The following is a 15,028-nucleotide window of genomic DNA, read 5'->3' on the forward strand; positions in this document are numbered from 1 at the left end:
AGAGACGAGGACACCCTCTTGTCTGGGAGTGCTGCTGGAGCCAGAGAGGCAGAGACTCAACTGCCCCCCTGTGAAAAGTGTGCAGGTCCACGGTCTGAAGCCTCCGGGACAGAGTGCCAGCACCGGTGCCCCTACCTGCTCAGCCACCAGCCTGGCAAAGCCACGGTCGGGAAGCAGCAGGGACCAGGATGCCAGATGTCATAGCAGCAGCCACCACCGACCACCCGCTGAGATCCTATTCTTTTCCACCTCCCCCAGGTCCTGTCCACCACTTAGCAAGATGAGACCACCTAGGCCAGCGCCTCATCTTACAGTCCAGGAGACAGGATCACAGAGGGGAGGCAGCTTGGTCAAGGTCACCCACAGCAATGGCAAGGCTGGTCCCCAGTGCTCAGGACTGCCATGGGCCCCTCAGCTCTCGACCAGGAGACCTGCCCTTCCTGGGAGAATACACAAGGCTTCTCCATAGAGCCCCTCCTGGACACACACCCCCCCCCACTGTGCAAAGACACACAGTGCCCAATGGCGCCCACACACACGAACACACACAGGCAGGATGGTGCACCCCAGGAAGACATGGGCCAGAGCAGAGCTACTTTCAGTCCTTGGCACCCGGCTCTGGCGCTGGAGCTTGGGCTGCTTCCCCAAGTACACTCACTTGCAAATGCCTGTGAGCCAGGACACAGGGAGATGGGAAGGAAAATGAACCGATGCAAAGATTTCTTTATAACTTTTCTCAATATTCTGCTGATTGCTAGCTCAGTAGCAGATGTGGTATGCTTAATGATGCATAGACAAGAAGCAGCCCCTAATCCCTAAATGAACTTCTCATCTCTAAATATATACAGGGGAAGCTATATAAACTCGTTTCAGTCCCTCTGCTCTTTCAGCTCTTGGGATCCAGAGGGAGAAGGGGGTGCCTAGGGTGCCTAGGATCCCCGGCAGGGGTAAGGAGCAGTGGCTGCAGGGACAGCCAGGTGGAGCCCACCTTCCTGTCCATTTCCCCCCGAGGATCTGAAGGACTTCCTCCTGGGACAGACTCCAGTGGCTGCAGCAGCAACAAAACCCTACAGCCGCGATCGCTCTCCCTGTTGGCTGGTTACCCTTACAATGGCCTTGACACTTCCTAATGTTGGCCTTTCTTCCTAATCTCAGTCTCTGCAAAAACGTGCCATGGAAGATGTGGCACGTTTTTCAGTTTTTGATAAAGAGGGTTAAGAGTGCAGTGGCTCTGGGCTGTCCGCACTCAGTAGCCACTGCATATAGTGCCCAGGGCCCAGCAGGACAGACATGACCTCCAAGGGCAGGTGCACATCAGAGGCAGAAACACTGCCCAAAAGGAACGTAGTGGGGACCCTGGACCCTCCTGTCTGTACTGCCCCCTCCCGGAGTACCAAGAGGGTAGAAGGAACAGCAGGTGCTGAGGAGCCAGGAGGCAGGTCTGGGGTGATGGAGGCCTGGCACAGAGAGTATGACCTCCATCCTGCAGGGAGTGAAGGGGACCCTCACCTGTCCCCGCAGGTGGCTGCTGACACAGAGAGGTTCCTGCTGCCATACTGAGGGTGCATTTGGGTTCAAGATTCAAGTCCCTGAGATCCCAAGATGCTTCAAGTAAATGTTCAGCCCAGACGGCCTATGAATCTTGAAGGAACCCCCAAAGAAGCACAAAGAGATACAGTGAGAGTGAGATCTTCACCCACAGCAGTCGAAGGAGAGCTCATGCATATGCACGAGGGCCCACTCAAAGGCTTTCCATTAGCCGCGTGGAGAAGCCGTGGCAGGCCTGGGGAATCTACATTCCACCTTAGGTTGCACACAGCTGGGTTCAGGCTGGTACCAGTGCTAATATGCAAACGAGGCCGTATCTGTATTCATCAGGACTCTGGGAAGCCAGGAGGGGCTGGGATCCTTCTCTTCCAGAGCCAGCAAAGACAGGTGGGTGGGGTGTGCCAGGGGGTCTGGCTGGTAGGCCAGGGCTGGTTGAAGAGGCCATTGGACAGCAAGAGAAGCCAAGTCTTTGTCAAATCAGCTTCGGGAGAAACATTCTAAACAGGGGAAACTTGGCCCCCAAAAGGGGCTTGGGGCTGTAGGTTCTTCCAGGAATCCAGCTTAATGGCCTCATTTTACTGATGGAAAAACTGAGGCCAAAAGTAGAAATCCGAGAGCCACAACCCGCACTTGTACTTTCTTGTTCATATGCAAACACGGTTGTTTGATTTTTGTTCACACAGGTGCAGACAGATCCAGGAGATCCTTAGACGGCCAGTCACACCCAAGCCCTGAGAGCTGGGGACACTCTGCATGGAGAATGTACCCAAAGGAGCCTGTGGCATAGCCCTACCTTGCAGATGTGTGCAAAGAACAGCTCCTGCTCCATACTCCGCAAACAGCACGACACCACAGGGAATGAGAAACCAAAGGACGCCACAGCACGTGCTGGAGGGCAGCAGCACGGGGAGTGAACCCCGCAAACCGAGCTGGAGCAGGGAATCAGGTGCGGGACCATTCCCTCAGAGACACAGGGACAGCCGCCTCTGTAGGCCTGCACCTTCTTTGGTTCCACTCAGAGCACTGTTCCTGGATCCCCTCCCCGGATCCCCTACTTTAGGGTTTGGGATGCTGTTTCTCAGGTGGACGCAGTTCCAGTGCATCAAAGTGTATGGCTCTTGAGAAGTCGGCTGAGGGCTGGGGTGGGGCTCAGTGCTGGAGCGCTTCTGTAGCATCGCAAGGCCCTGGGGTTCCATCCCCAGAAATGTGTACACACACACACACACACACAGTCAACTGAGGCCAAAAAGCAGCTCTCCTTCCACCCCACCCTAATTAGCAAATTGATCAGCAATGCACTATCTACACTAGACCTATGCAACCTTCAAACTAGACCCCTCTTATCTGAACTAGGTTCCTAATTTGTAAAATTCAGTTAACAAGGCCCATTTTGGGGAAGACTAACTGGGATCATGTGAATGAGGACATTTAGCCTCCTACCATGTACATGAAGCTAGCTGAAGTAAAAGGCATGTAGAGTAATCTGCTGTAAACTATGAAAACATGAATAAACTCAGGGCACCTGAGAGCCCTGGAGCTCCCAGCCGTGCACCCGAAGAGGGCATACTTGACCTTGGCACCTTGGCTGTGTGACATTGCTTCCCAGAGCCACTGGCTCTTCCATTCAGATTCGGGGCTGGTTCCAGAAGGAGAGACTCCTGCAAGCCAGACTTCCAAATAAATGTGCTCTCACCTGGGGCCTAGCCTGTCTGTCCCCCTTCCTGTGTCTTCCCTTCGCCCTTTCAAATGCCAGCTCCATTTGTACCCATCATAGGAGTTACTCTCAAGTCGGCCTGCGCTCGGAAGGACAAACTGTTAAAGCTGAATGTGAATTTGGCACTGCTCTCCCTTGAATTCTCTTAGCAACCAGCTGAAGAAATAAGAATTGGGGCAGTAATACCATATTCGTTTTTTATCAAAATGAATCATAGGCCAAGATTGGTTTCTTGAAATCCCATGAGCTATAGCTTCATCTCCTGGCCCAGCCTAATGCTGCATGTGCTCTGGCCGCACTCACAGGTGTGCCCCGCCTCTCTGCATTTTATCCCACAGCACTGGCTTGGAAAGCAAGGCATTGGAAGACTGGGTAAGCAGCAATGAGTCCTAACAGAAGGGAGGGGCTTTGACAGTGACCACTGAGATCAATAAGGACCTAGCTCCCAGCTACATCCCCATTAGCTGAACTCCCTTTCATAGTTTATGGATAACAATAAGAATTGGCACATCGGCGTCTCTTCCCAGCAAAGTGGGACAGACCACAGCAGGTAGCTCCTGTCTCAAGGCCTCTTGGTATTCAATCAGCAATACCTGAGTCCTCCCTTCCTGTCTGCTCAGATCAGGTCAGAGGGTTCGAATCCTGGTTCCACTGCTCCCTAGCTGGTGCCCTTGGACAAATCCCTGACTTTCTCTGAATTCTTCAGCGCCAGGTAATGCCACACCCTCTCAGGGCTGTTAGAGAACTGAGACAGCAACTCAGAAAGTGCTGAGCTGGGCCTCAGGCTGTCGGTGCCCTCCTCCTCTCGACCACCCTCCAACAGTCCTAGCAGAGCAACTGGCTCCCAGGCCTGGAAGGTGCAGGGCTTAGCAAGTGTTGAACTTCTCTGGGCCTCAGCTTCACCAGCTCCAAGATGGGAAACAGCTGTTTCAAAGGACTGAATGGAGGATGCAATGAGACGGTCTATGAACGGCATTAGGCACCTGTCTGGTACTTGAATCTCAAACGTGCACTGATATCCTGCGGTGGTTCGGGAGCTCCTGGGGCAGGGCTTGGTCCTTTCTTCACTCCGTGAACTCACTGCCAAGTGTCTACTACACCCCCTGCCCTGTGGCTACAGCTGCAAGGCACAGCCACGGCTTTCCAAGCGCTGTTTGGCAAGTGCTTGGAGATGTAGTCTCAGAGTCCTCTGAGACTGGGGGGACTCTGACCAGCCTGCAGGACCATCAGACCCCTTAGAGGAGATGATATGCAAATGGCACCAGTGGGTTGGGTAGTGAGGAGCTGGGCAAGGGCTTCCAAGCATACCCAGGACACGCCATGGCCCACAGGCGGCAGGTGGCCCACTTACTCATTCACCACAGAAGAACTCAGCCAGGCACCAGGACCCAGGGGTGCTGAAGGAGCGAACGGCATACCTGCTGTTCCTGCTGTCCCCCTCCCTCCCTGTGGTTCCAGATTCCTGGGAAGAGTTGTCCACTCCCTCGAGCACATCCTAACCAGCACAGGGGCGGCCTGAGGAGCCAGGGGCAACAGTGCTGCCATCTTTACTGGACACAACTGGCCAGCCAGCCAAGGAAAGCAATGCCAGCCTGGGGACCCACAGCACAGGCTGGGGTCCCAAACACTTCTGCAGAGTGTTTTAGGCTAGGTCACTTAGCAGGAGGGGAAAGGGCACCCACCCCTGCTCTGCTGGTTCTGAGGATGCGGGGGCCAGGAGGATACAGGCCATACTCCCGTTGCCTCTTTCTAGTAAAACTGTCCCAAATTTGTGCTTGTTTCTCCTCTTCCCCTGCTCCTGCCCCGCCCCCAAAACTCTGCTCCCAGCTGAGTCACTGGTGCCAGCCTGTGGTTCAGAGCCACCCCTCTGCCTTCCATGAGGCTGTAAACAGAACCAGCAGTCAGGAGTGGCTACTTCTCTGAATCCTGCAGGTTGTCTTCTAGAGGCTTCCACTTGGGCCACAAGGGGTCAGGGGAAGGGACAGGGGGTAACTATTGGTGGAATGACAGCCTCTCAGCCAAGGGGAGGGCAGACGCCTCTCACTTGGCCTCCAAGGTTTGTGAGCACAGAGCGGAATCCAGCCTGGTCTTCTGAATGGTGGGTGGGGGACTGGGGATCACAGCCTGAAGATGGGTGGGGGCTAGGGCTGAGAGGTGGTGGCAAGGCCATGTAGGGGGGTGACTGCGCAATGAAAAAATGAAGAGGTTTCTGGCCTTACTGAAATAAAGACTCGTACACACTCAGCCCAATGGTGTTGAGCCCACACAGTGACGGCTGTCGGGCTGGGAGGCTCTCTGTGGGAGGACTCTGCAGAGACAGAGACGTGGCCCCACAGGTGTCAAAATAGAAAGGGCACACTGCTCACAGCCTCTTCTGGCTCTACGGACACACCAAAACCAAATGCACTTGTGCATCAGGGATCTGGGCCCATGGCAGCCAGGACTGAAGGGCTATTAGCACAGTGCAGGGGTCCCAGCCAGGTGGCCAGGTAAGTGGAGGAGGGGGGGTAGCAGGGCAGAGGAATAGAGCACAGGCCCGGATGGCATGTGCAAAAGCCCACGCTTGGGCAAGCGCGCTGGCATGCTGGATGGACCCCCAGTCCACTAGTACCCCAGGATCTATGGCATCCACCCTCAAGGACTGAGAGGAGCTCTGGGAACACTTGGTTCAAAGCTGGCACTCAAGGTTGGCTTATTCCACATTACAGGGCAGGGCGCTTTGTCTCCAAACATCCAGATCACAGGGAGGTTGGGAAGGCAGGAGAAACCCAGAGCTGCCTCTGGTCACTTCCCTTTTCTCTGCTGGTTTGTAACACCACGAAGAGCTTGGACCAGGTCTTGGTCAGGGTGACCCTTACAACCCTTCAGGGTCGAGCTGTGACCTCTGTCTGATCAACCTCCCTATCACTGCTGTCACTTCCAACTATCCCCCACACTAGCCTGGCCACTGCTTTGCACTCGGACCTTACATGTTCCCATCTGCCTTCACGGGCACCCAGCACACCACCTGGAGTGCTGTCCCCAGCTCCTCCAATGCCTCAGCTGTTTCAGAACCATCACCAAATTATCGCTGACTTCCGGCATTTTCAAGGCCACTGGGAAGCTGTAAGCTCCCTCAGCATCTCGGGGTTGCTACTATCACACTGTGCCACGACCCCAGCTCCTGGCTGCCTGTTCCTCTGCCATCTCCCAGCTCCCTGCTGCTTCAGGAAAGGTCATCCCTCTCTCTGGGAACCCTGGGCTTGCACAAGGTGCTATTGCCAGTGTGGCTCCCCACAGGTAGCCAGGCCTCGTCATGACTGCATGTCCTCAAATGCAGCTTCTCACAACTGGGAGTCTGGACAGGTCCAACTCATGGCTGGGCCCACTGCTTCTTAATGACCTGAGTGTAATGGGCTCAGAGTGCCCAGACGCTGAGCACAGCAGACCCTCGGTCCAGTGAAGCACCATGTTCGTGTTTTCCTCGGCAGCACGAGCGCATGGCAGATCAATGACCAGTTGTTGAATGAATGACCCCTCATGGGAAGCAGAACTGGGCCTGCTAGGATTACTAGGCTTCCGGAATGTTGTTTCTTGTGAGCAGCTCCAATTTCAACCTAAGCAGTTGCTTCAGTGAGCCTCCACGACGGGCCTCCCCACGTCCATCCAGGGACCCCACCATGCAGCCTGCCTTCCTCTCCACACCTCCTGGGCCAGACAGCTCCACCACCTTTCCTCAAGGCCCCAGCGGCCCTCCAGAGGACAGGCTGCCAGCTTACGGAGGCCCACCAGGATGTTCTGGAGGTTCCACAGACATGACAATTTCTGGGGAAATGATTGATATAAAAATGACTTAGTACAACCTCAGCTATGTATTTTTTAAAAAGGGGTATGAAAGAAATAGAAATGATTTTCATTTCCTTCTATTTATATTGCTATTTTTCAAGCATTAAAAGAGTCTGTTTCTACTATAACCAGAAAAAAAAAAATCAACAAATTTAAGGTAGTTTCATATTTGTTTAAAACAATTCAAATAATGATTTACAAAATAGCTTTCACCCACAATCCACATCTTAATATCTACAACTTGAATGGTATTTTATAATATAATGGATGAAGCCCTCTCCCCAAAATTCATTTTTAGATACTTTGATTTTTAAACATGAAGTATGGTTTTCATTCAATTCCTAAAGCATTTCTGCTTTAATTTCTTGTTTTTAGGGGGCTGGGGTTGTGGCTCAGTGGTAGAGCACATGTGAGGCCCTGGGTTTGATCCTTAGCACCACATGAAAATAAATAAAATAAAGGTATCATGTCCAACTACAACTAAAAAAATAAATATTTTAAAAATTTCTTGTTTCTAATGAAAACTTATCAAAATCAATACCTTCAGCAGGTGCAGTGGTGACACTCGTAATACCAACAGCTCAGGAGGCAGAGGCAGGAGTATCACAAAGCCAGCCTTAGCAACTTAGCAAGTTCCTAAGCAACTTGGACCCTGTCTCTAATAAAATACAAAAAGAGACTGAGGATGTGGCTCAGTGGTTAAGTGTCCCTGTATTCAATTCCCAGTACCAACCAACAAACAAAAAACCCCAATACCTTCCCATGTGAAACAGAAGCAAAGCTCCCCCCCCCCCCCACAGCCGAGCAGACTTAAGGCTTTTTTGTTCTATTTCTATATGCTCTACTCTTGAGCAGGTTAAAACTTTTGGGTTTTTTTTTTTTTTTTTTTTGTACCAGGGATTGAATTTAGGGGCACTGGACCACTGAGCCACACATTCCCCAGTCCTATTTTGTATTTTATTTAGAGGCAGGGTCTCACTGAGCTGCTTAGCACCTCCCAGTTGCTGAGGCTGGCTTTGAACTCGCGATCCCCTCTTCTCAGCCTCCCCAGCCACTGGGATTACAAGCATGCACCACCACCCCCAGCCAAACTTTTGGCATTTTTTGAAGGCACTATCTAGTCTGTTTTAATTGGCTTACAACATGCTAGGCAAATACTCTACCTCTGAGCAACAACCCCACCCCTAAAACTACATTTTAAAAAAATCCACATCTTTGGCAAATCTACTGCTAGGTGAATTGGGTTTACGGTCAGTTCACTCCAAACCAGCAAAGGCCTGAACCTTCCAGGACTAATAATACAGTACTCAAGTCTCGCCAAGTGCAGCTGCCAAAAGCCATTCACCATGTTTTTGCAAGCCTTTCCCCCTCAGCTCTAGCAACCACCTATAAGGGCATACGGACAGGAAGGCTGCATTTCAGCTGCTGCAAAACTGTGAGCACACACAAAGAACTACCCTGGCCTTCACAATGACAGCACAAAGAACTACCCTGGCCTTCACAATGACAGCATCCAGAGAGACATGAAGGTGCACCACCAGTGGAAAACACAAGGTCATAGTTCAGCATGAAACTTTATTAGAATGAAACAGAACTTGACTAAAATCCAATTTAGTGTGAGACCTTGGGCAAGATACTTTGCCAAACTAAACCTGCTTCCTCATCTGTAAATGGAGACAGCATTTACGACGTCAATTAGACCTACTGCTAGACACCCAGAGTGGGCTTGCTCATCCGAAGTGGTGCACTGCAGGTGTCTTGGCAGTAAGGCAGAGCAAGCTTCCTGAGGAGGAGTTAGCATGCTTCCACCCCATCTTAATTTTCAAAAAGAAAATAAAAGAGGGCTTTGCCTGACCCACTACTCTTGTTCTGCCCAAATTTCACAGTAGGAAGGTAGCTCTGAGAATTAGCAGGGGTGACCAGATGTTCCTTTGAGGTGAGCAATTTGCCTCTTCTGCCTACTCCTGACAAGTTCAGACTAGGTTTATTCTAACACTTAAAAAAGAAAAATCTAATTCTCTAAACACATTGTCTACTTGCTAATCCACATAAAGTCTCAGCAAGAGAGCTTTGTATAGAGTAGGAAAGTGTTGGACAACTTACCTGTGGTCACTAGGCCCTGAGTGGGGGGAGAGGATCTGTCCTTTCTGAAGGCCAGGACTTTTTCTTCAATCTGCTGGACTAGACCTTCTTATCACTAATCAACCGCTACACCCACTGGCAGAGGCTTCAGAAGCCAAGGCTCAAGACTTCATGAAAACAATTAGCTAACATTATCCAATATTCAAATGATAAATCAAAAGAAATTATCGAACAGTATTACAACATAGCCATAACGTAGAACAATGGGATTTCTCTTTCCAGTTGCGCTGCATGCCACCCCACACCCCACGGCTGGCTCATCTGTGGCTCCTTCTCCCTCTTCCTCCATCTTTCTTCACTGACATCCTGCAGGAGTCCCCCACATTATCACATCTTCTGCTCCTTGGTTGTCTTTTCCCTTCACTTCCACTATTGTCTAGAAAACTTCAAGTGGGGAAACTCTCCAACTACAGATACAAAACTTCCACAACTAGTTGGTGACAGTCTTTGGCCGAGTACAAATAAGACCATCAGGTTGTCCTGTCCCACAAACTTCTCAAGCTCAAATTGCCACTGGTCATTTTGGTTAACTCAACTGAGAAAAAACTAAAACTTTTACACCAGTGAGCGTTGCAGGGTAAACACAAAGAGCATCACGTAATAGTAGAATAGAGCTACCTCACAGCTCCTTGCTTGCATTTGGTCCATACAATAAAGGAATGTGAACCTTAAAGAAGGTGAAAACGGTGCTACACCAAGAGCTGAATGCAGCTCTGACTTGGAGACCTTCTTTCCACTACACAGGTTAAGATGGATGCTTGATGGGCAACTTTACTGAACACTGTTTCTACCATGTGCCAAACCTGACAGGGATGATAGAGTGTCTCATAGAATTCAATTCTTACACCAGAAACTAGCCCCCCACACAATGCCATTCGCACCAGTAGTGAGCATCGGCTGTTCCCGGGACCAAGCTTAGACATCTCATCCCCCCCCCCCCCCCCCCCGTGTCTGGCATGCCTCATATACCAAGGCCAGACTGCTCCTGCCATCTTGTGAATTAAAGAATTTTGCTAAATTGTATGGTTCAGCCACTGTAGCACACACCTGTAATCCCAGTGACTCAGGAGGCTGAGGCAGGAGGATTGCAAGCCTGGGCAACTTAGCTGACACCTTCTCTACCAAAAAAAAGGAGCTGAAGATGTAGCTCAGTAGTATAGCGCCCCTGGGCTACACTGCCAGTACACAAAGGAGGAGGGGAATAACAACCAAAAAGAATTAACTTTCATTGTAATCTAACTTCCCCCAGAAGTGTCTAGGCAGACAGAACCTGAAAACATCTGATGAATAAACATGTTCCTTTCTCTAAGATTTTGGCCTCAACTTACCACCCTTCCATTTCAGCTGCATTACCCTTCTAAAAACTTCTATATTGGTAGTTCAAAATTTTAAGCCATTTAAAATCCTTGTGAGATGAAATAAGATTTTTACACTTTCGTGTTTCTAACCTTTTGAGGTATCATCAGCCAAGTCCAAAGTGCTTCACAAAAATACAAAGTCAAAATGGAGCTTTAAAAACAGGGGCATCCTTGCCAACTCACCTTCCTTCCACCTGTCCCAAATGGGTAGATATTATGGTTTGTAGTCTGTGGTGAGAACATCCCATTTCGAAAGCCAATTCTGGAAAAGCGTGGCTGAGGAAATGCTCCTGTGCCAAGGACACCTTCCTCTGGAGAGCTTGAAGGACCAGTGCCAGGCCTCAGAGTGCACACCCTCCCTGCAGCAGTCAATCCCGAGTGCCCCAGGGTATTGCACGGTGCACAGCCAGGGCTTGCTGTAGCCAACACCTACTCTCGAGCCTGGCAGATTTGACTCCTTAAGGTTTTAAGGCAGCTACTGTCTAAAATAAATGTTGGCTCTCTACAAAAACTGTAGTCATATTTTCAAAACAAAACTTTTAACTTTACTAAGCCAAATTAGGACGAATTATGAGTGCTTATAAGAATTTGCAAAAGTAATTATTTTACAGTTGGGAAGCGTGTGTCATATTTGCAAATATATTTGTTCTGAGCATCTCATGAACTTAGGATAAAAATGAGAATTTGAAGCGAGCTCAAATTAAAGGGAGATGTAGTCATCTAATAGTGCAGTGAAGCTTCTAATAGTCTTGGCACAGTGTCTTGGCACAGTGTCCCGGCACGGCCGGTTCTCGGCTGGGGGCGGCTTTCTTGGCTGTGAAGGCAGATCATGCCCTCTGTCACTCACGGGGAGCAGTTCTGCCCAACTGTCTCTTCTCGACAACTTTATCATCAATCTCTTTATTAACAGCTCCACTGCAGTCACAAAACGCAAACAAGGACCAATTCTCATGCCAGATTTCTGGAAATCACACAGCACCAGGCACTACACAGTGTGAAAGTTTGTGAGGAGGGTGTTGTGCCAAGAGACAGACAGCATCCACACGGAGTAAGCACACAGTTGGGACATTTTACATTATTATGTTAAAATACATATACCTACTTCCTTATGCCTAAAATCGGAGAACCCAAATGCCCACCCCTTTGAATATGGAGATGTCAGAGGGGCACAGCAGTGGCAGAGATCACTTTACTCTCTGGAAATAACTTTTGTAATTCTGAACTTAGAATTTTACAAAAATTGTATTAGACTCCGACTACATGACATTATTAGAAAACACACAAGACTGAGATAAATGTCTGTAATGAGTGTTAAGAAACCCAAAAAATTGAAATGTTTGAATTATTCAAGATACATATTTTCAGCAAGAAATCTGTTGGATCAAAAATAACGTCTTATAAATTAATTAAAGGAAATGTTTCTAAAGGCTTGTGAAATATTTTTAAGAGACTGATTTATATAAAATCAGGTCATAATCACACAATATGAACCAAAACCCATCCATGCTAAATTAAAACCAGGCTTATTATGGAGAGTTCAAAGTATTGGGAGGAATGGTACTTGGCCTAGGTTAGACTTCATCACTTTTACTGTTGGCTACATAAAGTCAGGATTTGTCCATAATACTTTCCCTGTAATTGCTTTTGTATTTCAACCTATTATCTAAAAAGAGACATGTATCAAGGGTACATTATTAAGCAGGGTGTGGGTGGTACATGTCTGTAATCCCAGCAACTTGGGGGTCTGAGGCAGGAGGATTGCCAAGTTCAAAGTCAGCTTCAGCAATTTAGGGGGCCCCTGTCTCAATAAAAAGGGGGAGCTGGGGTTATGGCTCAATGGTAGAATGCGCTTACCTGGCACATGTGAGGCCCTGGGTTTGACCCTCAGCATCACATAAATATTGGGTTCATCTACAACTAAATAAATAAAAGGGCTGGGATATAGCTCATTGAACCTGGGAGAACTGGATTCAATTCCTGATACTTACAAAAAGTATTGCTCCATGACTATAAATAAAACATGTGCTGAGGCCTCTTGATATGCTGAATGTACACTGTTCCAGAACTGCAATTTGCTGTGGCTGTGTGGACTGGGATACCCGTGTTCAGGAGGAAAGGCCCATTGCTAGGACCATTGTTGTGGTAGTGGCAAGCTCTGGCGGCTAGACACACTGTCCATTCCATGACGACAAATGAAACAAGCACAACCTTGGGCTTTCCCTAGCCAACTTTGGGACCAGTGAAGTGTGTGCGGGGTTTAGCATAATCCATTCTCACCACTAAAAAATAAAACACACAAGACATTAGGCTAGGTTGCACAGAGCATTGTTCAGTATATACAATGTTTTGGGGGCTGGGATTGTGTCTCAGTAGTAGAGCGCTTGCCTACCACTGGTGAGGTCCTGGGTTCAATCCTCAGAATCACATTAAATAAATAAATAAATAAATAAATAAATAAATAAATAAAAGGTTAAATTCTTAAAAAACAAAAAAACCAAAAAAACGCGGGCTGGGGATGTGGCTCAAGCGGTAGCGCGCTCGCCTGGCATGTGTGCGGCCCGGGTTCGATCCTTAGCACCACATACAAAGATGTGTGTCCGCGGAAAACTAAAAAATAAATATAAATAAATAAATCGTAAAAAAAAAAACACAAAACAAAGACAAAAACAACAAACCCTCCCGCGTTTTGATTAAAGCACACACACACACACACACACACACACACTGTACTTGTCTTTATTTGAATACATTTCTCATCCTACTGGTGAGATGGGATTCAAAGACACTCAAATCAGAGGGAAAGTGATAAATACAGCCGTATTTACATTAAAAATGAGTATTTTGAAAGTTAATGTTTTAAATGGTAGATGGTTAAACTCCATAAATACTGTATCCTTTGTACAAATGATTTTTAGCTACATAAAAATATGAAGTGTAAGGAAGGATAATAGAGAAAAAAAGAGTAATAATTATACTGATGACCTTCCACCCATCTGTGAATTTCTAAACTTGAGAGTGGCCTTAATTCTACCTTTTCAACAAAGGCGTGTGAATTGGGAGGGGATGAGTAAAGAAAAAATGAACTTTAAAATTCCATGCCTTTCAACAAAATACTTTTGTGGTTTCATCAGCTGCTAGGACGTTCCCAGAATACGGAGACAAAAGCATGTCTCTGAGGAAGAAAAGCAGAGGCAGAAATGATTTCCCAAGTAAGTGAAATCACTTCTAGAATGAAGTACAGTCATTTCTGAAACACATGGGTCAGAAATATTTATGCCATCTTCCTTACCTGGTGCCAATAAAGCTATATGGAATGTAACCAAAATTTTTAAATGGGTAAAAATAGAGAAAGGATGAATTGATCTTATAAACATTAGAAACACAGAATTAAACAGTCCACTTCTCTCCAGTAACAGAAGGTCATGTTTATTACAGAACGTACGTAATACTTCATTTACCAAGTTCAGCATCCATTTGTGATTTTTGGCTTGAAGAAAAGCTAACAGAAGAGGAATAATGTGGAGAACTAAAAAACAAAACAAAACATACAATTCAGGCTAAAAGTTAACTAATTTTCCTTAAACTAATTTTCCTTATTCTTCATTTTTTATTAGACTTAAAAAGGGCAAAAGATCCAAAGGATTATTCAACGCCTTTCTAGAAAACAGTTTATCTTCCTACTTAAATGCTTCAAAGTGCACTAATGCTATTTCCAAGGCTCGGTCTACAAATTTGCGTATATTAATTCATATATCAAATACTACATGGAACTGCTGATCATTTATTGCTGTCTTGAATGCTGCTGGAATTAATATTACACTGAGCTTTAAAACATTTTTTTTATGTACAGAAAAAAAACAGAAGCGTTAATTAGAAAAATAAAAACTATTCCAGAGTTTTACCCAGAGTCACAAAACACACAACTTTCAATAGTCATTTTACTAATTCAACAAGATGCATGAAATACAAAAAGGCAGTAAAGCTGACAAAATTCAGAAAGAATAACATTCAGTCCCATGGTTAGTTCTATCAAGGCAAAAGAAGTATAGCAAGCTTAGTTCTAGAAGTGTCAAAATGGAGGCAAAGATAATTTTTACAATGTTTTCCCTCTTGCTGAATAAGCCCAAAAGTTGAATTTTACTTTAATAAAAAATAATCCCACACTGCAGTCATACATATATTGAAAGCATTAGAAATCTGAATCTTAAGAATGCAATGTACACAGCAGTGTGTCCTTTAGAATAATGGATTTTACATTAAGAGATCCATCTCTTCAATCAAAACACTGAAGACAACCATACCCAAGAGCTGACCATCACAAACACAGGGCAGCTCCCTCCTGATGCATCAGTTACGTCTGCAATATCAAGCAATTGGGGGTTTGAGAAAAGCAGTATCTGATTTGGATTTAGTAAAATAAGAAACACATCCTGGCTGGCTG

The sequence above is a fragment of the Marmota monax genome, unplaced genomic scaffold (genome assembly GCF_021218885.2).
Source record: "Marmota monax isolate L192 unplaced genomic scaffold, Marmota_monax_Labrador192_F-V1.1 WCK01_AAM20220418_F8-fsc00017, whole genome shotgun sequence".
Classification (NCBI taxonomy): Eukaryota; Metazoa; Chordata; class Mammalia; order Rodentia; family Sciuridae; genus Marmota; species Marmota monax.